Source organism: Protopterus annectens, chromosome 15.part0 (assembly GCF_019279795.1).
Source record: "Protopterus annectens isolate FY-2018-M chromosome 15.part0, PAN1.0, whole genome shotgun sequence".
NCBI classification, from domain to species: domain Eukaryota; kingdom Metazoa; phylum Chordata; order Ceratodontiformes; family Protopteridae; genus Protopterus; species Protopterus annectens.
In genome coordinates, this window is record NC_056749.1 from 258097378 (window position 1) to 258122050 (window position 24673).

The 24673-nt window shown below is 45.6% G+C and overlaps 1 protein-coding gene across 1 annotated transcript in view; it reads right to left on the reverse strand.

Moving 5' to 3' along the window:
* The window catches only part of ATRX (ATRX chromatin remodeler), a 3779564-nt gene that overhangs the window by 3138562 nt on the left and 616329 nt on the right, over window positions 1–24673 (reverse strand). The window lies entirely within an intron of this gene.

Genomic DNA, 24673 nt, shown 5'->3' on the forward strand with positions numbered 1-24673 from the left:
TTTCTCATAACAGTACCAGTAGATCTGAAAGTGGCATCTGATGAATCATAAGCACAAAAAAGCATTAAGTTTACACAAAGATGAATTTTCCTCAAAACAGGAAAATAAGCTACGATGTTCCTCTGATTCTCAAAGCAAAAGTATACACTAACACGAGACAAACAAAGAATTCTAAAAGTACAGCAGAAGAGTACTCTTCCACAAAACTTTTAAAGGCTTTCCCATCTTTATCGGGTGGACAGATTACCATTAACCATATGTTTAGCAGAAGCAAACTATATCAAGGAAATCAATGCTACATCAGATCTGTGGTTACAATAAAATTTTATTACACTGAAGAAAGAACAGTTGTGTAAAATCTCATCATAACCATAGATGTCCTTCTCTTCCGTGTTGCAGTACTTGGTATGGGATTTGCCACTTCAGGCGACCTATACATCAGCTTGTATACAAAAGCTTCAGCTTGGCTGCTGTAGTTGTGTGGGATGTCACATGCAGGGCCATAAACCAGGGGCCTTAAATGTGATGTCTGCACACACAAACCTCAGAACTTGAAAGCCCAGCAGGACTGTACAGTAGCAAGTAATGTCAGCCATAGGATCAAAGAGGCACTTGGTGGTTAAATTGGTCATAGGGTAGGGTAAAACCACCAGAAGACCTAAGACAGGTTAATAATGAGATAGAATAGAGAAGGGGGGTTAGGTGGGTGGGAAAGAATACTGCAACATGGAAGAGAAGGACATCTAAAGTTATGGTAAGATTTTACACAACTACTCTATCTCCTTCTATTCCTATGGTGCATTATTCTTAGTGTGGGAGAGTACCACAGCTTAGAGGGAAGTAAGGGAGGAGGTAGAAGTGGCAGATTCCACAAAGCCCTGCAGAATTGCTCTGGCAAAACCTGCAAATGCTCTGGAGACAAGGTCTTTTAAGGCTGCCACAGCCCTGGTAGAGCGAGCCTTGACTCCCTGTGGGAGTTTTTGCCATGGTGTGAGTAACCTAGGCAAATAGTTTTTCTAATCCAACATGAGACGGTTTGGAGACTGCCTTGCCCAGGGCCCTAGGGTGGAAGGAAACAAAAAGGTGACTGGATGTTCTGATAGATTTGGTTTTGTCTAGGTAAAACCTTATCTGTCTGTGTACATCCAGGCAGTTGAGTATTATCTCACTTTTATTGGTGGGAGAGGGGAAGAAGGTAGGTATATGAATAGATTGGTTTAAAGAGAGATCACGGACCACTTTAAGCATAACGGAAGGGTTGGTTCGTAGAGTTACCTTGTCCTTGTAGAAGGTAGTGAATGGAGGGCAGGCCATCAGGGCCTGTAATTCTGACATCCTCCTGGCTGAAGTTACAGCTACTAGCAGTACCATCTTCCATGTGCACATTTACAGAGTAGTCGTACTAGCAGGTTCAAATGAGGACTGTGAGAGCTTTTCAAGGATAAAGTTCATGTCCCAGCGTGGTGGGATGGATTTTCTTGGTGGTCTGATGTGCAAGACCCCTTTTAAGAATAGCTTAACATCGAGCCTGGCTAGTAGGGGAGGGTCTAGTAGCAGGCAGGCTGAAACTGCTGAAAGGTGGATTTTCACTAAAGAGTATGAAAAGTCCACTCTTAACTAGTTGACACACAGGCAAGAACTAGGGGAGGATCTGCAATGCATGGAACCCTGCCCTTGCTCAGACACCATTTGGAAAATCTCTCCCATTTAGCTAAGTAAGATCTCCGTGTAGTAGGTCTTCTGGTGGACTGAAAGCACGTCCTCTGAGTAGTGGTGCCTGAAGGGAATTAAAAGTTTCACACACACAGTGTCAGTGCCAACATCTGCAAGTGTGGGTGAATGAAGCTTCCCTATTCTTGTGTCAGCAGGTCCACCTTGTGGGGTAACCTGTGGTGACTAACTTTGGCTAGATTAAGTAGGGGGAACCAGTGCTGCCTTGGCTAGTAGGGGGTCACCAGCATCATTTTTGGTTCATCTCTCCTGATTTTTAGGACGACATTTTGAATTAATGGGAAGGGTGGAAAGGCATACAGAAACCTCCCCTTCCATGAAATGCTGAATGTGTCTATTCTCCACGCTAGTGGAGAGTGGGTCTTGGAATAGAAAGTCTGCAGTTCTCTGTTCTGGGGGGAAGTAAACAAATCTACGTCAGGTGTGCCATACTAGTGGACAATGTCTAGAAAGACATTCCTGTCCAGCATGCATTTGTGATTTGAAAAAGATGTCCTGCTTATTTGTTGTCTTGCGAAGGGACATAGGATGCCTTGCGGGACAATTTGTGCTGCTAGGCTAGGTCCCAGGTTACTAAAGTTAGTCTGCAGAGGTGGTAGGCTTTTATCCCTCCCTGCTTGTTGATGTACCACATAACTGTGGTGTTGTCTATTAGTAGAACACGTGGTTCTAAAAGGAGAAGGAAGGCTTTCAATGCCAGAATGACTGCTGTCATTTCCCTCACGTTGATATGCTTGTTCTTGATGGAAGGGTGCACTTCGCTTTTACCCAGTAGTTTGACATTTTGGCTCCCCATCCTAGGTCTGATGCATCTGTATGCATGAACTAGTCTGGGGTAGGTAACTGCAGTGGAAGGCCCACGTTCATTTGAATTTGATGAATCCACCATTTTAGTTCTGACTGTAGGCAAGGCAAGAGGGTAATTTATTGCTCTAAAGAATGCTGTTGTTGTGACAATACATTTTTTAGATATCACTGCAGCTTTTGCATTTGCATTCTGGCTAGTGGTAGCATGGAAATGGTGGCTACTGTTAGGCCCAAGATATGCAGAAATTGCTTTGCAGTTATCTGTTGGGTCTACATAAGGGTTTGAAGTGGGAGGACAAGGAGCTGACTTTGCCCTGGGGAAGAAAGGCTTTCATTAGGTCCGTCCTAATCCTGCAATCCAGAAATGTTTTGTCTTGTTCTGGGGTCAAGGAAGATTTTGGGAAGTTGAGGGTGAACCCCAGTCTTTGAAGCAGGCAAATGGTGAACTATAAATGGGTTTGCAGGGTTTCCTTGCATTCTGCTAGAATAAGGATGTCGTCCAGGTAAAGGTAAATCTGAATCCCTTGTGCTCTGCAATAGGCTATGACAGGTACCAGGCATATTGTCAACACTTTGGAAGCAGTGGACAACCCCAAAGGGCAATGCTGTAAATTGAAAGTGAGAGGAGGCTCCAGAAAAACAAAAACTTCCTGTAGGAAGGTTGTATGGGGATGTGCAGATAAGGCTTCTTTCAGGTCGAGTGTGGCCATGAAGGCCTGGGATGATACAAGAGGGAGCACAGTTTTGTAGGGACAACACGTTCTTTAGGTGGGAACCTTTAAGAATAGGTTTAGAAAGGAAAGGTCTAGAATGGGCCTCCATAGTCCACCTTTTTTGGGGACCAGAAACAGTCTCGAGTAGAAGCCTTTTCCTTCTTGCCCTGGTGGGACAGGTTCTATTATTGCCAGGTTCAGAAAGTCTTGCAAAATCTGTGGGAAGAGGTGTCTCTGATTTCTTGGGAGGGGGGAGGTATGCCCCTTAAGGTGGGGGGGGGGAGATTCTCCCAAGAAAGGAATGATCCTTTTTGAATTAGCCAAAACCCATTTGTCTACAGTGATGGTTTGCCAAAACGGGAGGCAGTGGGAGTGGTGGGCAGAAAGGGGAAGGTGGGCAAGGCAGTCATGCATTGTTGGGCTCTCCTCTGTCTTGAAAGGGCTGTCTAGTGGGGGGCTGTGAGATGGCTGGCCTGGAAGAGGTTTGTCTTCTGGCCCTTCTACGTCTGGAAGAAGGAGGTCCAGAAAAGGAGCGGTTTCTTCTGGCAAATGCAGTTTTTTGCAGGGTAGTTTCTATAATACTTAGGAATAGGAGCCAAGAAGATTTGCTTAATGTCTTGCAATTCCTTACTCTTGCCTTGTAGATTTTTAAAATGGTCTACCGACTGTTTACCAAACAAGTTAGGGTCTAGAGGCGCATCTAAGATTTCAGACCAAGTCTTCTGGTAAGTGTTGTAGACGTGGCCATGAATATCTTTGAAGTACAGAGGCTGCAGACTGTGCAAAGGCCACTGCAGCATCATATATCATAACTACATCTAATAGAATGTCTGGCTACTTGAGCAGCCAGAGATAGTTAAGATGCTATGTCAGATTTAGTGGGGCTGTCTGCAGTAGCAGCCAGCAGAGCACAGGCTTGAGAGACAAGGTCCAAAGCATATTTCATCATATGGGTTTGACAGTTGATGGCTCTAAAGGCAAATATGAAGCTGTGTAAAGCTTCTTTCCAATTCTATCCATAGTCTTACTGTCCTTGTCTGTAAGTAGGAAAGACGGAGACGGAATCGGTCAGTATTGTTTATCTGGTGATAATGCAATCACAGCAGTGTCTGCCAGGGTTGGTTTGACTGGAAATTTCTGGTCATTGGGCACTTTGTAGAAGCAATCTGGCCTCTTAGGGGCAGGGGGCTGAGAGTCTGGGGACTTAGATGCTGAGGAAAAGGCATCTAAATAAGCAGGGATGATAGGAGGAATGGCAGAAGGGAAAGGACATTCCACTTGTAGCAATTCAAAATACCTTTTTGGAGTGCCAGACATTTGGGAGGTGTCCCATTTGAAGTATTCCTTCTGGTTATGGTCTCTCCAAAGGTGATATCCTCTGCATGGGAGTCCTCTTCAATGGAGTCTTCATCTGTGAAGCAATATTCTTAAAGAGAACATATCTGGGAGGTATATGAGATGGATTCATCTGAAGATGAATAATAAGCCTTTTGCTTTTCTTCCCCGTCTTGTGAAGTGGGCAGTGGAAGAGAAGAGACAGACGTAGGCCTAGCACTGAGGTGAGGAAGGGTAGATGGAGAAGAGGCTGTGGGCCTAAGGGTCATGAAGGCCTGCATCAAAGGTGAGGTGAAAGACTGCCAATCAGGTAGGCCTTCAGTGAGTGTAGCCAGATGTTTGGTTTTCGGTTTCTTTTTTAATGGAGTAGTCTTAGACGAAGGCCTGGAACCGAGTGCATGGCAAAGGGAAGCAGTGTCGGGGGGAGGGATCCCAGTCAGAGGCCCAACTGTGTCTGGATCCCTCTCAACCTTGGCTGTAGCCAATGAATAAGTAAGCTCCGTGGATTTACTAGTAGTCAACTGAGAAGCGGCTTCCTCAAAGGTGCCAAAATACACAGATCTCCCCAAACTCCTAACATCGGCAACTGATGAAGCGTCTGAAAGCTGAGAGGCAGTGGAAGCAAGCCTAGGAATCTTGGCCTTCTGCAGAGGTTGAGCCGGAGCTTCCAAAACGGGATCCATCCTATGGCTAATTTAAGTTGCTGATTTTCTAGACACAGACAGAGCAGCCAGACGGCTGCATAGGTTCTTAGGAATGAAGGATTGGCAGATCGAGCAAGTGGTATGGTTGAGCTCTCAGCCTAGGCAAAAAAATGCAGCGCTCGTGTGCATCTTTATGTGGTATCTGGCACCTGCATCTGTATTTTCCCTTTTTAGCTGACATCGGCTAAAGGTGACTACAACAAACCAAGCTTTAGTTAGAAGTCAAAGAAACAACCCCCTAACGGAGTACTTAGCCTTTAGATGTCTTGTGGTGAAGGAGCAAAGCGCATGATGTGATGGTCACCTGCGGCTGAAAACTTCTGACATCTGTGCGTGCAGATGTTACATTTAAGGCCCCTGGCTTATTATGGCCCTACGTGTGATGTCCCACACAACTACAGCAGCCAGGCTGAAGCTTTTGCATAGGAGCCAACGTATGGGTTGCCTGAGGTGGGAAACCTTACACTTAGAATACTGTAACATAGGAATAGAAGGACATTGTTATACAATCTGACTTCTTAGGGATATAAGGCTGGTTATCAGGAAAGTTACAGACTACTATCTCTCAAAGCTGGAAGGACAGGAGGAAACTGAATGGGTTCAGAAATTTTCTGTTGTAATATATCATACTTAAGGCCAGTGGAAAACTATGTTCACACTGAAACAACTTATTCATTCTGGTCGTGGTTTCATTTAAAAAAATTCTTCTAAAGACTATTAGTTGAACTGTACAGTCGATATAAAAAGTGTACATACCCTTAATAAAATGCTATTTTTTGTGATAAAAAAAAATAAGACAATAAATCATTTCAAAACTTTTCCTACCTTTAATGTGACCTATAACCTGTACAATTCAATTGAAAAACAAACAATCTGTTAGGGAAAAAATATGAAAAATAAAAACCCTACAATAAGCTGGTTTCATAAGTGTGCACACCCTTAAACTAATACTTTGTTGAAGCACCTTTTGATTTAATTATAACATTCAGTCTTCTTGAGTTATCAGCATGGCACATCTTCACTTGGCAATATTTGCCCACTCTTTCTTGCAAAAGCACTCCAAATTTGTCAGATGGCAAGGGTATCTCTTGTGCACAGCCTGCCTTCAGGTCACTCCGCAGATTTTCTATTGGATTTCAGTCTAGGCGCTGGCTGGGCCATTTCAAAACTTTGATTTTCTTCTGGTGAAGCTGTTCTTTTGTTGATTTGGATGTATGCTTGGGGTCATTGTCTTGTTGAAAGGTGAAATTCCTATTCATCTTTCTAGCAGATGCCTGAAGGTTTTGGGCCAAAAAGTGACTAGTGTTTGCAACTATTCATAACTCATTCCATTCTTGACTAAAGCCCCAGTTCCACCTGAAGAACAGCAACCCCAAAGCATGATACTTCCACCACAATGCTTCACCGTGGGGATGGTTTTCTGTTGGTGATGTGAAGTGCTGTTTTTGCGCTAAAAGTACCTTTTGGAATTTTGACCAGAAAGTTCAATCTTAATATCATCAGACCATAAAGTATACTTGTGTAAAATCTTACCATAACCGTAGATGTCCTTCTCTTCCATGTTGCAGTATTCTTGTTGTGGGATTTCCTGCCCTCAGGCAACTTGTACGTTGGCTCCTATACAAAAGCATCAGCTTGGCTGTTGCAGCTGCGTGGGACATCACATGTAAAAGTCATAAAACAGGGGCCTTAAATGTGACATCTGCACGCACAATCTGCAGAACTTGAAGCTCAGCAGGTAGAGTAGAAGGCCCACAAGAGAATATGCCAGTAGTGTCCAGTATGGGACTCTGGGGGTCCTTCTGTAGCATAGACAGGTCCAGGATGATGCTGGGATGAAAAGAGAAAGATAAGGGGGTTATAGGTGGGTGGGAAGGAATACTGCAACATGCAAGAGGACATCTACGGTTATGGTAAGATTTTACAGAGCTGTTCTATGTCTTTACTATGTTGCAGTAATTTGTCGTGGGAGGGTACAACAGCTTATTTGGATGAGAGGATGGCGGATGCAAAAGAGGATTCTACAAAGCTCTGTAGGATTGCCCTGATGAATCCTGCATGTGCTCTGGAGAGTTGTTCTGAATGTAATGTTTGGTGAAGGTGTGGACAGTAGACCATATGGCTGCTTCCATAATGGAAGTAGTGTCCAGACCTTTTAGGAAAGCCTTGGAGGTGGCCACCGCCCTTGTGGAATGGGAGTTTACTCCCACTGGGGTATTTTTTTTCCATGGTGGAAGTAGCAAAGACAGATGGCTTTCCTGATCCAACATGCAATGGTTTATTTGGAGACTGCCTTGCCAAATGCTCTGGGATGGAAGGAAACAAAGTTGTTTTGATTTTCTAATGGATTTAGTTTTGTCCAAGTAAAATCTTAGTTGCCTGTATTCATCCAGGGAGTGCAGTATCCTCTCCCCTTCATTTGTGGGAGAGGCAAAGAAGGTGGGAAGGTGGATAGATTGATTTAATGATAAATCATTGACCACCTTGGGCATAAAAGGAGGAGGTTATATCTCAGGGTAAACACTGTCCTTGTGGAATGTGGTGTAGGGGAGGCAAGCCATTAAGGCTTACAGCTCTGAAACCCTTCTGGCTGATGTGATAGCCACTAGAACAACTGTTTTCCATGTACACATCTGAAGGGAAGCTGTCCCAGCAGGTTCGAATGGGTGTTGGGTAAGCTTTTCTGGGATGACGTTAAGGTCCCTTGGTGGACGAATGGGCTTTTTTGGAGGTCTAATGTGCAACACCCCTTTAAGGAAGAGTTTTACATTGAGCCTGGCTAGCAAGGGAAGGTCTAGTGGCAAGCAAGCTGATAATGCGGAAAGATGTACTTTCACTGAATAGGAGTGTCCATTTTTTATCAGTTGACACACAAAAGAAAGAACTGGGGGGGGGGGTCCCTTCCCTTCTTTAGACATCACTTAGTAAATCTTTCCCATTTAACTAGGTATGATTTTCTTCTTGTAGGTTTCCTGGCCTCCCTCAGGACTGAAAGCACGTCCTCTGAGTATTGGTGTCTAAATGGGATCAAAGGTTTATCACCCACAGTGTCAGGGACAACATCTGCCAAGTGTGGGTGGAGGAGAGTTCCTTTTTCTTGTGTAAGGAGGTCCACCTTGTGGGGTAACTTGTAGTGATTGCCTTGGCTAGATTGTGAAGTAGGGGGAACCAGTGCTGCCTTGGCCAGTAGGGGGTCACTAGCAAGATTTCGGTTTGTCCTCCCTGATTTTCAGGAGGACTTTCTGAACCAGTGGGAAGGGGGAAGGCATAAAGAAGCTTCCCCTCCCAGGAGATGTTGAAAGCATCTACCCTCCAGGCTACAGAGAAGTAGGTCTTTAAGCAGAAGGTCTGCAGCTGCCTGTTCTGGGGGGAGGTGAACAGGTCTATTTGTGGAGTGCCCCACCGGTGGACAATGTCTAAGAAGACTGTCCTGTCCAGCATCCATTCATGCAGTGGAGAGGATGTCCTGCTTGGAAGATCTGCTTACTTGTTGTCCTGCGAGAAAATGTAGGTTGCCTGCAGGGACAAGTTGTGGCGAGAGTCTAGATGCCGTATTAGCAGGGTTAGTCTGCACAGCTGATATGCCTTTGTCCATCCTGGTTTGTTGAGGTACCACATATTACAGTGGTGTTGTCTGTTACTAAGAACCCCTGGAAGAAGGAGAGGGGTAAAGGTTTTAGAGCTAGTAAAACTTCTGTCATTTCCCTTACATTGATGCGTTTGGCCCACAAGGCAGGGTGCCAGGTTGCTTGAACCCTGTAAAATGCTAATGGGGCTCCCCACCCTGAATCTGAGGCATCTGTATGCATTACCTGGGTTGGTGAGGTGGGCTGTAGTGGAAGCCCCGGGTTTAGCAGGACTTGCTGGATCCACCAGCTAATCTCTTTTCTTTAGACAGGGAAGGTGGGGGATTACTTGCTCCAAGTGATTTCAGTGCTGGGAGTAAATGTTTTTCAGGTACCACTGTAGTTTGCGCATATGCATTCTGGTCAGTAGGAGCATATGGATGGTTGCTGCCATTAAGCCCAGGAGTCGAAGAAATGGCCTTGCAGTTATTACCTGTGTTTGTAACAGCTATTTGAAGTGGGAGGTCAGGGACTGGACCCTGTCTTGTGGAAGAAAGGCCTACATTCTGTCCATTCAGATTCTGCAACCCAGAAAAATCTTGTTCTATTCTGGGTTCAAGGAGGACTTTGGAACGTTGAGGGTGAACTCTAGAATTTGTAGAAGGGACATGGTGAAGTGCTGGTGACCTGAGAGGGTATCTTTGGACTCTGCCAGTATTAGGAAGTCATCTAGATAGGGGTAAATCTGAATTCCCTGAGTGCTGCAAAAGGCAATGGCTGGGGCCAGACATTTTGTGAACACTCGGGAGGTAGTGGACAAACCAAAGGGCAAAGCAGTAAATTGAAAATGAGAGGAGGGCCCAGAGAAATGCAGAAATCTTCTGGGGGAAGGTCTGATGGGTATGTGTAAGCAGGCCTCCTTTAGGTCCAAGGTGGCCACGAAGGCCTTGGCTGGTACGAGAGGAAGCAGAGTTAGAAGTGACAGCATTTAGAAGGAGGGCACCTGAAGGTAAAGATTTAAGTAGAGGTCTAAGGTGGGTCTCCGGACAGCCTTTCTTGGGAACCAGGAAAAGACGGGAATAGAAACCTTTTCCTTCCTGCCTTGAGGGGACAGATTCTATGGTACCCAGCTTCAGAAGGTCCGTCAGAACCTGTGGAAGAAGATGCTGTTGTCTTTGGGAGGGAAAGGGATGCCTTTCATGGGTGTTTTTTTTTCTTTCCAGAAGAGGAAATATTCTTTTTGTATTATGGATAGTACCCATTTGTCTGAGGTTATGGTTTCCCAGAAGGGGAGGCAGTGGGAGTAGCAGACTGGTAGGGGGGGCAAGACAGTCATGCATTGTTGGAGCCTCCTCTGTCCTGAAAAGGCTGTCTAAGTGGAGGATGTGGGGCAGCAGGTCTGGAAGTGGTGGGTCTTCTTGCTCCTCTTCTAGATCTGGAAGAGGAAGTACCCGCCTGGGCTGGGTTTTGTCTTACAAAGGTGGCTTTAGTGGGACAGTTTCTGTAGTACTCGGGAATGTGGACACCAACAAATGTTTTATGTCCTGCAATTCTTTACTTTTTTTCTTGCAGATTTTTAAAAAGATCTGCCGATTGTTTTCCAAAAAGGAAGTTGTGGTCCAGGGGGGCATCCAAGATCTTTGACTTAAGTCTTCTGGGAGATTTTGAAGTCTCAGCAAGGAGCATCTCCTGAAAACTGAAGCAGATGCTGGAGAGCGAGCATATGCTCTAGCAGCATCATAGCTGCATCTAATAGAGTGCCTGGCTACTTGTGTAGCCAGAGAAACTTTGGAGGAGATGTCAGCCTTAATTGGGCAATCAGGGATATTGGCCAGCATGGAAAAGGCATGAGAGACCAAGTCCAGAGCATATTTGGTCATATGCGTCTGACAGTTAAAGGCCCTGAAAGCCAAAGTGCAGGAGGTGTTCTTACCAATTTTATCCATAGATCTGCTGTCTATCTGTGGGTAGGAGTGAGGTGGAGGGAAGGAGTCTGGGTTGTTTATCAGGATAGGTGGCAATCACTGCTGGGTCTGCTAAGGGTGGTTTGACTAAGAACTTCTGCTCGTCAGGCACCTTGTAAAAGCGATCTGGTCACTTGGGGGCAGGTGGCTGAGAGTCTGGAGTCTTCGATGCAGAATTAAATTAATCTAGGTATGCAGGCGTAACTGGTGAACAGCAGAAGTAGAGGGGGATTCTACTTGAAGCTCAAAATACCTCTTTCGGGTATCAGACATTTGTGAGGAATCCCATTTGAAGTAATCTTTCATTTTGGTGATAGTGTCACCAAATGTGATATCCTCCCAGAGGGGGGGGTCCCTCTATACATTCCTCATCAGGAGAGTAATACTTGTGGGGTGAAGCAATTTGGGAGGTGTAAGATATTGAGTCCTCAGAGGAGGAAAAGGATGCATCATGCTCTTCTTCCCTAACCTGAGATGTCAGGGAAGAGGCTGAAGCAGGCCTAGGGCTGAGCAAAGATAAAGTAGTAGAGGGTGAGGCTGAAGAAATGGACTGCCAGTCAGGTAGGCCTTATGCAGTGTGAGAGGCATGCTTGGTTTTGTTTCTTTGTTACTGAGATAGATGTTGGAGCAGCCCTGGAATCGGGTCTGGTAGGAACCGTATCCAAAGGCGGGATCCCATTCTGAGGCTCCACAGATTCTGGTTCCCCCTTGACCTCGATGGTAGTCAGGGTCTGGATTGGCTATGCGGATGTGTCAGTCGTCAGCTGAGCAACGGCTTCCACAAAGGGAGTCGAGGTCAACTGACCCGACAGGCATCCCTCAGCTCCTAAATCGGCAGCTGGCGGGACATCAAGTAATGGATCGGCTGACGCAGAAGACCTAGGAAACTTAGCCTTCTTATGCAGTGGTTCTGACGCGACCTACAAGGTGGGAACCATCCTTGGGGCTAACCGCTTAAGGCGCTGGTTTTCTAAATAGATGTTAAGCATGGCCAGATGGCTGCGTAGGGCCTTCGGGACAAACTATTGACAAATGGAGCAAACACTATGATTGTGCTCCCGGCCTAAGAAAAAAACACACCGATCATGGGAGTCTTTATGGGGTATCTGGCACCTGCACTGGCATTTTACCTTTTTATCTGACATCGGCTATAAATTGCTACAACAAACGAATCCTAAGCAATTACAATCGGAAATGAAGAAAAAGCCCTCAACGGGTTACTTAGCTTTGAGATGTCTGATGTGTATAAGCGAACGCACGATGCATCAGTCGGTGGCTAAAAAGTTGTAAGGATTGTGCATGCAGATGTCACATTTATGGCCCCTGGTTTATGGCCCTACATGTGACGTCCCTACATGTCACGCCTCACGCAGCTGCAACAGCCAAGTTGAAGCTTTTGTATAGGAGCCGATGTACGAGTCGCCTGAGGGCAGGAAATCCCACAACAAGAACACTGCAACATAGGAATAGGAGGGCATCACTAGTGATTCTTCCACAAGTCCAACTGGTAGGGGGTTGTAGGGAGGGAAGTTGAGTACGAATGTCAATGGCCAACACAGACAGAACATTATGGTGGGTACATAAAGTACAGTTCTGTACACTTACCATAAATGTAGTTGTTTGAGTGTATTCACTGTTGCAGTCATCACCTGTGGGGTTATCCCTGATGTGGTAGCCCTCTGCTGACCCGAATACCAGTCAATGTTTATGTGCGCCGGCTGCTGTCGCCTGTAGTCTGACGTCAGGTTGTCAGTACTATAAAGCAAGGCAGCTGACATCATTACATCAGTTTTTCTTGCCCTAACCCGTCAGAAGCACAAGGGAAGAGAGAAGTGGTCCTGGTGGCTAAGAGCCAACTTGGGGAGTTTATGTCCCCCTAGGGGAAGATGTTAAAGGGGGGATGGAGGGAGGGAACCCAAGACTGCAACAGTGAATACACTCGAACATCTACATTTATGTTGTGTACACAACTGCACTATGTTCGTGTTCCACTGTTGCAGTCATCACCTACGGGAGGATTCCCAAAGCTGAGGTAAAGGGTGGAAGGATAGGTAGAGGAGTCCTAGGTATGGGTCAGGAGGCCCTGCAGAATTGCAGAGGCAAACTCTGCCCTAGACTTAGAAAAAAGAGGTAGGTGGTAATTCTTTGTAAAGGAATGCACAGAGGTCCAGGTGGCCGCTTCCAAGATGTCCCTGGTAGGTACTCCCCTGAGGAAAGCAGTGGAAATGGAGGATGCCCTAGTGGAGTGGGTATGGATAGAATTAGGGATGGGTTTTCCATGTGGTCTGTAGCAGAAATGGATACAGTGTAAAATCCATTTGGAAATGGTTTGTTTGGAGATGGCCTTACCCTCTGCCCTGGATCAAAGCTTACTAGAAGCTGGTCAGTTTTTCTAAATGGCTTAGTGCAGTCCAGATAGTATCAGAGTTGTTTGTGCATGTCTATTTAGAAAATAATTCTTTCCCCCTTGTTTTGAGGGTTGGGAAAGAAGGTGAAAAGGTGTATGGCCTGATTAAGGGTCACATTAGATACCACCTTGGGCTCGACCGCCATGAGAGCTTCAAGTTATGAGATCCTTCAGGCTGAGGTAATAGTAAGAAGCCAGCCTTCCAGGAGAGGTATTTCAAATCTGTTGAAGTGGCAGGTTCGAAAGGAGGTAAGGTTAGTAACTCTAACACATAATTCAGGTCCCAGGGTGGAGTAGGTCTTCTGGGATGCCTGATATTAGAAGCTCCTCTGAGGAATTGCTTAATCAAAGGATGAGAGAAGAGGGGCGGGTCTGAATCATAATGGGCAGAGATGGCAGAGGCATGGATTTGAATAGAGGAAAAGGAGAGGCCACTATTGAGCAACTCTAATTAATCCAGGATGACAGGGATGGAAGGTACTGCCTCCTTTTGATTTGTTTCCAGGAGCAGAATTTTTTCCATTTTCCAGCATAACATTTTTATTGTGCTGGGCTTTCTGGCCTCTGTGATAATGTCCAGGACCGGTTTGCTTAACAGGGACCTCGTTAGTTTTTAGTGTATAAGCCATGCTGAAAGTTTGAGAGTCTGTAGATCTGGGTGCAGTACCTTCCCCCACTCTTGGGTCACGATGCCTGATCTTAGGGGGAATGAGCTTTGGTGGCTGTAAGGTCAGACTGCGTAGCAAGGGGTACCAATTCTGTCTAGGCCAATCTGGAGCAATGAGGATGGCCTTTGGTCTTTCCTTTCTTATTTTGATCAGAACCTTGGGAATAAGGGGCAGAGGAGGGTATGCATACAAAAACAGGGAGCTCCAGGGGAAGGTCAAGGCATCCACCTTCCATGTTAGGAGGTGATGCTCACTGGTACAAAACTTGTGCAGCTGGTGGTTGAGGAGCGAGGCAAAGAGGTCCACCTCTGGGGTCCCAAACTCCTGGATGATTTGCAGAAAAATTTCTCTGTGGAGCTGCCATTTGTGTGGGTCCAGTAAGTTTCTGTTTAGGTAGTCTGCCAGTGTGGTGTTGATTTCTGGTAAGTATTTGGCAATTAGGTGTAGCCCCATGGCATGAAGTGGCTCTAAGTCAGAGACTCATGGCTAACCTGCACAGGGGGGTAAAATCGGGTACCTCCCTGCTTGTTGATGTACTACATTACTGTGGTACTGTCTGTTTTTATAAGGAGGAACCCCTGGCCTGAGATGGGGTTGGAAGGAAGTCAGTGTGTTTTGCACTGCCATCATTTCTTTCTGGTTGATGTGCAAGTGAAGTTGCTGGGCATTCCAAAGGCCTTGGGTACATCTGCCTGTTAGAGGAGTGCCCCAAGCTATGTCTGAGGAGTCTGTGGTGATAGGTGTGTCTGGAAGGTTGGAGGATGAAGGGAAGACCCTTATTCATGGCACAGGCCTGTGCCCACCAGACAAATGTGTCCCTTATGCAAGGGATCAGTAGGAGAGTGGTCTCTAGGGCCAGAGTGCTGACACCAAAGGTCCTTTAAGTACCACTGAAGTTTTTACATGTGAAGCCTGGCGAGAGGGATAAGAAGGATGCAAGATGCCATGTATCCCAGGGCTTGCAGGAACTTCCTCGCAGTGAGGTGACTTCTGGAAGCCAGCTGGGTGAAGAATAGTCAGGAAGCTCTGCTTTCCAGGGGACAGAAAAGCCATTAGGGATTTTGTGTCTAGCACCGCTCCCAGGAAAACAAGTTTCCCGGTGGGGTTTTCCTTTGATTTTTTCTCGATGGTGAACCCTAGGAAGTTAGGAGTTTTTTGACAGAGAAGATCCTGGAGCAACTTTTCTTTGCTGTTTGCCTGAATGAGGCAGTCGTCCAGGTAAGGGTAAAATCTGTATATTTCTCTGTCTGCAGAATGCTACATCCGGGGCAAAGCATTTGGTGAATACTCTGGGAGAAATAGATAAGCCAAAAGGGCAGTGCAGAGAACTGAAAATGCTGATTGTATACTCTGAAGCGCAGGAATTCTCTGCATGATTCCCTGATGGGGATGTGGAGGTAGGCATCTTTTAGGTCTAGTGTCACCAGCCAGGCATTTTGTGCGAGTATAGGCAGGAGCTGCTGCAAGGTCAGCATTTTGAATCCTAGGACCACCAAGGTGGTGTTCAGTTTGGATATATCCAAGATGGAGCACCAAGTGCCCTCTTTGATGGGAACAAGGAATAGTCTGGAGTAAAAACCTTTTCCTGTTCTGATCTGAAGGGACAGGTTCTACTGCCCCCTGGGATATTAGCATTTTTACCTGTTTTAATGCCTCTGCCCACTGGTTCGGGGGGAGGTCTGGGTACCCTCTTGAAATAGGGAGTTCGCTGAAGGAGAATCTGTATCCCTGAGAAATTATTTTTAATACCCACCTGTCTTTTGTTATAGAGACCCAATTGTCCTTGGAGGGTGAACCTTCCTCCTAGTTTTAGACGAGGGAAAAGAGGGCAGAGGGGGAGTCATTGTGAGTGCTTGCCATAGAAGATTGGCTTGAACTCCCTGCCTTAAAGGTAGAAGTGGTCCACTGTGCTTCTTTACTGGCCCTGGGACAAGGGCCTGATGCCCTGTCCCTGCAGGGCTTATCTTGGCCCTATCTGCTGGGTGCAGGGAAGGCCCAGTGCTTAGAGAAGTTCCTGCTGAAACTGGGCGGATGAACTTAAGAAATCTTTTACTGTTTGCATAGATTTTGCTTCGTCTTCCATCTTTTTATGCACCTCTTCTAATCTTTCCCCAAATAGGTGTTCCTTATTCTAGGGGTGCATCAATAAGTTTAGACTTGACATGATCAGGGAGAGGTTGTTCCTTCAGCCACGCATGTCTTCTAATAACAGATCCTGCCACTGCTGCCTGCTGGAGGTTTCTAGGGCGTCATATCCAAATTGTAATGAGTGCTTGGCCACTTGACAAGAGCAGCATAGTAATTCTCCCAGCTCTTTTGAGTCACCGTCAGGAGAGGTAGCAATCTTCTGTTTTAATTGTTACAAAGTGTGTTGTTGATATTTTAACATATGGAACTGACAATTGAGTGCTCTGATAGCTAAGGTTGCAGAGGTGTACACTTTCTTACCCAATCTGTCCAGAGCTCTGGAGTGTTTGTCAGAAGTAAGAGGGTTCTTGGCAGAACTAGTTTTAGCTCCTTTGGGTCCTGACCTCAGGGTCTGCAGCAGGGTTCCTGTACAGTTATTTGTGAGAATCCAGTACTCTGTAGTACCGGTCAGGTTTAGTTGGAGCAGGCGGGCGGGGCATCAGGGGCTAAGCTGAATTCAAGGAAAACATCCACCACTTCTAGAATAGGTGGGATGGCCAAGGGTCTGTGCTGGGACAAGTCCAGAAACTCTCCAAGTCATTTCTTTGGCTGTGGGTTGTCCTGAGATTCCCAATGAAAATGTTCCCTGAGGGAGTGAAGGGTTTCCCCGAAGGAGAGGTCCTCTTGAGGGGAGGCAGAGGGGATGGATTATTCTGCATCTGAATCCTAATAAACAGTCAAGGGACTTTGTTCCTCTTGAAAAGCAGAATAATCAGATCCCTCAGACTCTTGGTCTGTCAATTTCTGGAAAAGGATGTCTTTTCCATTCTGGAGTGGGGGCCTGAGAACCTCGGATAAGGGAGATGAGATCCTCCACCATTTAAGGCATTTGAGCTTGGGGTGGTGGAGCAGTAGCACAATGGTGGCTAGAAGCAGATTTCCAAGGAGTTGCCCGACTTCTAGGCCTGAGTGAATCCATTGGTCTCTGAGAAACGGTAGTCGAAACAGAAGACATCAGTTTTTGTCTAGAATCAGAAGTGCGACTGGCCTCCTCAGAAGCTGGGGCCTGTGTCGCAGCTCCGGACCCAACCAAGGCAGAGACAGCCAAAGGCTCGGAAGACTAAGTGGATTTCTGTGGCATACCAGACTCCGAAAGGGTCTTGGCAGAGGCCTGCGTAGAAAGCGAGTTGGGCATCAGGGGCTGCAAAATCGCCTCACTGAAATCCGGAGAACTGAAGACTTGCTTAGAGGTAGCGTCGTCGAAAGGCTTAGCCTTCTGAGGCCCGTCTCTATCTTTATGTTTTTTTCGGAATGTTGACGGACTGTTGGCTGACTGACGCCATATTGGAATTTGAAGACAGAATGAGAATCGTCTACAAATACAGGTCTAAGGCAAATGGTTCTCGTATTAGAGGGCACAGAACTGGCAACGAGGGACGTCGTGGTCTGGGCCTAAAAAAAGTGATGCAGTAAGAATGAGCCTCGGTGTGGGATCTGCTTTCCACAGGCGAGACAATTGTTAACTTTTTCGAACATCGGTTAGAGCATGAAAAAGGGCCCCAACGGGGTACTTGGCTTTAGACGTTTGCTGAAATTTGACTTCTGCTAGCGACTGACTAGCACTTGTGCAAACTGCTTCTGCTACGGGCTCCATGGCAAGAAAAACTGATGTAATGACGTCAGCTGCCTTGCATTAGTACTGATGACCTGACATCAGACTACAGATGACAGCACCTGGCGCACAAAAACATGGACTTGTATTCGGGCCAGCCTAGGGCTACCACAGCAGCGATAACCCCACAGGTGATGACTGCAACAGTGAAACACGAAGATAATCATCTTTATCTGATGTAATTTTCATTCATTCCTCAGCTGTTTGGACAGAGTCCACAGCTACCTTAATCCAAGGAGAATTCTAAGAAAGGACATTTCTGAACAATGCTGAGCCAAAGGCTGCTCTACCCCTAGAAATCAAATCCAATTTGTAAAGAGCAATGAATGTATGAGGGTTAGCCAAGTTGAAGCTGCACAAATATCTAAGGAAGACTGGAATAACACCGAGGTTGCATAGACCTGGTAGAATGAGATTTTCAAGGTTATGGCAAAGTCAAACCTGCTTTTTGGTAAACAAATGAAATACAATCGGGTTAACCATTTGGCTAAGGGGTCACCATGGTAACTGATTTACCCAATTTTGAATGACGGAAAGAGAGAGAGAGAGAAATAACTGACTTGATTTCCTGAAAATGTTTGTGCCAAGTAAAAGCATAACTGTATGTGACCAACCAGAAAAATTTGGAAAGAAAAATATTGGATTCTGACCACCTTAGGAAGAAAGGATGGATCAGTTCGTAAAGCTACCCTATCCTTATGAAAAATCAAATAAGGAGGTTTAGAAGAAAGGGCTCTAAGTTCTGACACTCGTATCATAGATGTAATGGCCACTAAAATGACAGTCTACTTTAGAAACTTTAATTCATATTTGGCTGATGGTACAAAGGGAGACTGGGTCAAAGATTGCAAAACTAAATTCAAATCCCACCACAGGGGGGGTTGGATCTTTAAAGGGGGTCTACAGAGTAAGGTTCCTCTTACAAATGTCTTGCAAAGTTTGAAAGAGGCTAAAGTACAGTTGTGTACCTACCATAAATGTAGATGTTCCAAGTGTATTCACTGTTGCAGTCATTACACTTGGGTTGTCCTGCTGGCAGGCTACCTGCAGTCGGCTTGAATTCCAAAGCCCTGGTCCGGTGTCGGTTGCTGTCGCCTCTTCCCTGACGTCAGTGCATCAGGGGTATACAAGATGCAGCTGACGCCATTTTCTTCATTTTTTCTTGCCTCAGATGTCAGGTGCTCCCAAGAAGAAAGGCAATACACATTGCTTATAAAAACATACACTAAAATAAACAATACCTTCATCTACAAGCAAATACACCACATAGTTTGTATAGGATAGAGAAGTATAGTTAAGTCCCAACAAAGAAAGGGGGATGGTGGGTGGGTAACCTGGACTGCAACAGTGAATACACTCTAACATCTACATTTATGGTAGGTACACAACTGTACTATGTTCATAGTTTTTCACTGTTGCATTCATTACACTTGGTTTGAATCCCAAAGCTGAGGTTGGGTGGCTGGGTCTAAATAAGATTAGGAGTGGCTATGACGCCCTGCAGAAATGCAGTGGCAAAGCCTGCTCTGGATTTAAAGTAAAGAGGTTAAGTGGTAGTGCTTGGTAAAGGTGTGCACTGAACTGCAAGTTGCAGCCTCCAAAATTTCCTTGGTTGGTACTCCTCTGAGAAAGGCTGCTGAAGTGGCTGCTGCCCTGGTAGAATGCGGCCTAATATTCTTAGGCACTGACTTGCCATGCTGTGCGCATAGCAGAAACCAATACAGTGTCCTATCCATTTTGAAATAAATAGTCTTCTTTGAAATAGCCTTTCCTTGTGATCCTGCAGCATATGCTACAAACAGTTGCTCAGCTTTTCAGAAAGCTTTTGTTTTGTCCAAGTAGAAGCGTAGCTGCCTGTGTTTGTCCAGAGTGCAGAAGTCTCTCCCCTTTATTCTGGGGATTTGGATAAAATGTTGGCAAATGAATGGTTTGGTTAAGAGCCACACTGGATACTACCTTTGGCATAAATGTTAGGTTTGTCCTTAGAGAAACCCTGTCCGGATGAAAAATGATAAAAGGTTCCACTGCCATTAATGCCTGTAACTCTGAGACTCTTCATGCTGAAGTTATTGCTAGGAGCAGAGCAGTTTTCCATAAGAATTTTATATCAGCTGTATTGGCTGGCTCAAAAGGAGGCAGTGTGAGCTTTTCTAAGACAAAAGTTGAGGTCCCATGTAGGAATCGGTGCTCTCCTTGGGGGTCTTATGTTTTTTGCCCCTCTGAGGTACTGTCTTAGCAGTGGATGAGAGAAAATAGGAGGCTCCGTATTGTAATGAGCTGAAATGGCAGAGGCATGTATCTTAATTGATGAGAAGGATAGGCCTTTGTCCAGCATCTCAGTTAGGTACTGTAAAATCTGAGGAATATTTGGAACAAGTGGTTCAAGTCCTTGTGCCTGGTTCCAAGTACAGAATCTCTTCCATTTTTCTGCATAAGATTTCCTGGTGCTGGGCCTCCTGGCTTCCAAAATGACATCCATAATAGCTTTAGAGAGAGGTGCGTTCTGAGTTGCTATATTATCTGCCATGCAGCCAGATTTAAGTTTCTGAGTTGGCTGTGCAGGATCAGATTGTTTTGTTGAGTCAGAAGATGAGGAATTTGAGGTAAAGACAAGGCTGGGCCTTAAGACAAGCTCTTTAGGATTGGGCACCAGTGCTGGCGTGGCCAGTCTGGGGCAATCAATCATTTTTGGCTTCTCTTGTCCGAATGATACAGCATCCACTTTCCATGCTTGTGAGTGATAAGTCCTTGTGCAAAATCTCTGTAGTTGGCAGTTGTGAGGGGAGGCAAAAAGATGTATGTCTGGGCATCCCCATTTCCTTATCATGTTGAAGACCTGTGGATTTAGTTTTCATTCGTGAGGTTCCATGAGGTTTCTGCTTAGTTCGTCTGACAGAGTATTTTTCTTTCCTAGCAGATGTACTTGATAGGTTAGTGCTGTGTTCCACAAAGTCATGGCTTGCCTGCAGAGGGGGTAGGAATGTGTGCCCCCTTGCTTGTTTATGTACCACATAACTGTAGTATTGTCCGTCTTTAGTAATAGTTGTCCTGGATGTAGTAGATCCTTGAAGGCTGTCAGGGCATTCTGTACATTTAGCATCTCTTTTTGATTGATGTGAAGATGCATTTGGTCCGCGGGCCACGTGCCCTGAATACATTTTCCTGCCATGTGTGCCCCCCAGCCATAATCCAATGCATCTGTTAGTGTCTGCCTGGCTGTGGGTAAAGTGAAAGGCTGCCCCTTGTTGTGGTGACAGGCCTGGGACCAACATCGAAACTCCTGTTGCAGGCAGGGAATAAGAGTTATTATTGTTTCCAAGCTGTGGCAATGCTGAGTCCAAACACTTTTTAGATACCATTGTAGCTTCCTCATATGCAGTCTTGCATATGGAATTAGCAGGATGCAGGATGCCATGAAGCCCAAAGCATGACGAATTTTTCTTGCAGGTTGCTGGGTCTTTGTTGCCATCATCTGAAAGTAATGAGTCAGTTGCCTTTGCTTGTCTGGCGTGAGATAAGCCATATGGACAGTTGTATTTAAGCTTGCACCCAGGAATATTATCTCTTGAGAGGGCACTAGTTTTTATTTCTTTTCGTTTACTGTGTGCCCTAGGTAAATTAGTAATCTTTTTACAAACGCCAGATGCTTTAGTAGAATGTCCTTGCTCTCTGCTTGAATAAGGCAGTCGTCCAGGTAGGGATATATTTGAATTCCTTTTTGTCTACAAAATGTAATTACTGGTGCCAGCCATTTTGTGAAGACCCTGGGCGCAGTAGACAAGCCAAAGGGCAGTGCAGAGAATTGGTAATGCATTGAGCCAGATATGAATCTGAGGTATCTTCTGCAAGATTGTCTGATTGGGAGATGCAAGTATGCCTCTGAGGTCCACAGTAACTAGCCAAGCCTTATTGCCCAGCATGGGTAGAAGTTGCTGCAGTGTCAACATTTTGAATTTTGGAACATCCAGGAAAGTATTTAGAATTGACAGGTCCAGTATTGGTCTCCAGGCATTGTCCTTTCTGGGTACCAAGAAAAGTCTTGAGTAAAATCCTTGTCCCTATTCTTGCTGTGGTACTTTTTGAATAGCTCTCATGTCCATGAGAGCAGAAATTTGTTTTTGTGCCTCTGCCCATTGATTTTGTGGCAGGTCTGGCATACCCTGGCCTTGGTAGGGTGTGAAAGTGGAACCTGTAACCTTGAGAAATATTCAGTACCCATTTGTTCTGGGTGATCGTGTGCCAATTTTGTGGGAAAAGTGCTAGTATTCCCCCTAAGGGTGCTGCCAAAAGATAAGTGCTTGGCATTCAGAGAGGGAAATCATTGGGACTGCTTCCTATAAGGTTGTGATTTGTCTACTCTGCCTTTGGGGGCTGAAGCACCCCATTGTTTAGGTCTGTATGAGCCTCAGGGCTGAGATCTGCCTCTTGGGCGTCTGCATCTGCCTCTTTGTGGCCTGTCTGACACGGGAAAGGACCAATTTTTAGAAGGCCAGTTCCTGCTAAATCTAGGTGGATGAACCTGTAAGAAATCCTTTACTGTCTACATTGATTTTGCTTTATCCACCTCTTCCGCCTTAACACCTCTTCCGCCTTAACACCTCTTCCGCCTTAACACCAAAGTACCATGCTGTAATGGAGCATCCAATAATTTTGCTTTAACATGATCAGGTAAACTTTGTTCTTTTAACCAAGAGTGCCTTCGAATGACAGAACCTGTAACTGCGGCTCTGCAAGAAGCCTCTAATGAATCAAAACCACATTGCAGTGTATGCTTTCCCCCTTGTTCAGCTGCATGCAATAAATCCTGCATTTCCTTATTGTCAGGACATTCTGAGCTTGTAAGCATTTTCTGTTTTAGCAAAGACATTGGGTGGTGTTGATATTTAAGCATGGGAAACTGGCAGTTTAAAGCCCTTACAGCTAAAGTAGCAGAAGTGTAAACTTTTTTCCCCCATCTATCCAGAGCTCTAGAATCCCTATGAGAGGGGACAGGGTTTTTTTGCAGTGGAAGCCTTTACCCCTTTGGGACCCTGAGAAATTGTTTCTGGGTCAGCAGCAGGGTTTTTATAAAGAAATGTGTGCGAGTCTGGGACCCTGTAGTACCTATTTGGCTTGACTGGTGCAGGGGATAAAGAATCAGGAGACAAACTGGATTCAGAAAAAACATCAATATCTAGTACGGGGGGGTAAGCAAGGGGCCTGTGCTGAGGTAGTAAAAAAGTCTCTGAGCCTTTTCTTGGATTCTGAATAATCCTGGCTCTCCCAATGGAAATGCTCCCTCATGGTGTGCAAGGTTTCCCCAAAAGTGCAATCCTCCGGAGGAGAAGCTGAAGGGATAGATTCTTCAGCATCAGAGTCCTCATAGGGAGGAAGAGAATATCCTTGTTCTGAAGAAGAATCAGAGGAAATAGAAACCTGGTCAGTGGAGTCATAGTCAGTGTCTTGCCTAGGCCTTTTATCAGGAGGGGGATGGGAACCCCTGATCAAAGTAATTAGGTCCTCGGCCATTTTAAGCATCTGTTTCTTTGGCATGGATGACTTCCAGGAGAATGCTGAACTTGTTTCTTTGTCTTTAATGGTGTTTTAGACTTTGCCTTGGCTACTGAAGTGGACTTGACAGCAAGCTGTGTAGGTCTGAAAACACCCTCAGAAGCAGATGCCTGCTCAGCAGCTCCGGACCCATCTGAGGGAATAATTTCCGTAGGCCCAATACCTTGAGTTTCCAGAGGCCTAGTTGTCTCCACATGGGAGTCGGAGGCGGCCAGTGGCTCTGAGGTAGCGGGTGTCAGGGGTTGCAAAAGCGCCTCACTGAGAACTGGCGAACTGGCAACTGGCCTAGAAGAGACTTCGGTTTTGGACCTCGGATGCCTGTCCTTTTCTTTGTCTTTGCGTTTTATCAGTTGTTCCGACAGCATTATGTAGTTAAACCTTCGGCCAAAGTAATGTAAATCAAAATCAAACAGACGCTTAATAGTGCATTGGTTGAATTTAGCACAAAACCGACAACTAGCAACGTCGTGATCAGGGCCTAGGCAAGGAATACAGTAAGAGTGAAAATACTTGAGGTATTTGCTTACCAGAAGAAATACAATTGTTAACTTTCACTGACATAGGTCTGGAGCAAGAAAAAGTTTCCCCAACGGGGTACTTAGCTTTATGACTTTGGTTCTGAAATTCAATTTCGAAAATCTCAGGAGTTGGCCGACCGGCACTTGCGAACTGCTTTTGCTTCGGGCATCTCGCGGCAAGAAAGACTGAAGAAAATGGTGTCGGCTGCATCTTATATACCCCCGGCACACTGACGTCAGGGAAGAGGCGACAGCAACAGACGCCGGACCAGGACTTTGGAATTCAGGCCGACTGTGGGTAGCCTGCCAGCAGGATAAACCAAGTGTAATGACTGCAACAGTGAAACACAATGAACATCAATAAATTGTTTAACCAAATATGAAAGTCAGAAATGGCAGACAGTTGCACTTTAACAATGAACTAGTACCTTCGTCAAAGTTTTTTGCTAAAAACTCTAGAACCTTAAACACTGGTGCTGAAAAAAGGTCGCCATTCTGCTCTGACCAGATAAACCTTTTCCATTTACTTCTGTAAATTTTTCTTGTGGTAGTTTTTTGTAAGCCTGAGTTATTTTGATTTGGGTGGATAAGGGTTGATGTAGAATGCACCAGTGAGCTGCTAGGGTCCACTTAAGAATTTATGTGGTATCTTGCTAACAGAACCAAAACTATCGCAACAGACAACCCCAAAGCTTGGCATTTACAGACAGCTCCACGAGGACATGCTTCTGAACTATTAACTCCTTCTGACCCAAAGGCAAATCACTTGAGGAAGGGGTTGGAGCACTGTTGTCAACAGCTGACGCTCTGAAGGACAGACTGCTCTGACAATATTGGAATTGACTCCCAACACCTCGGATCTGGCACTGACACTACAACTCCAACAGTCATTTGGCTCTGATGTGCTCGGG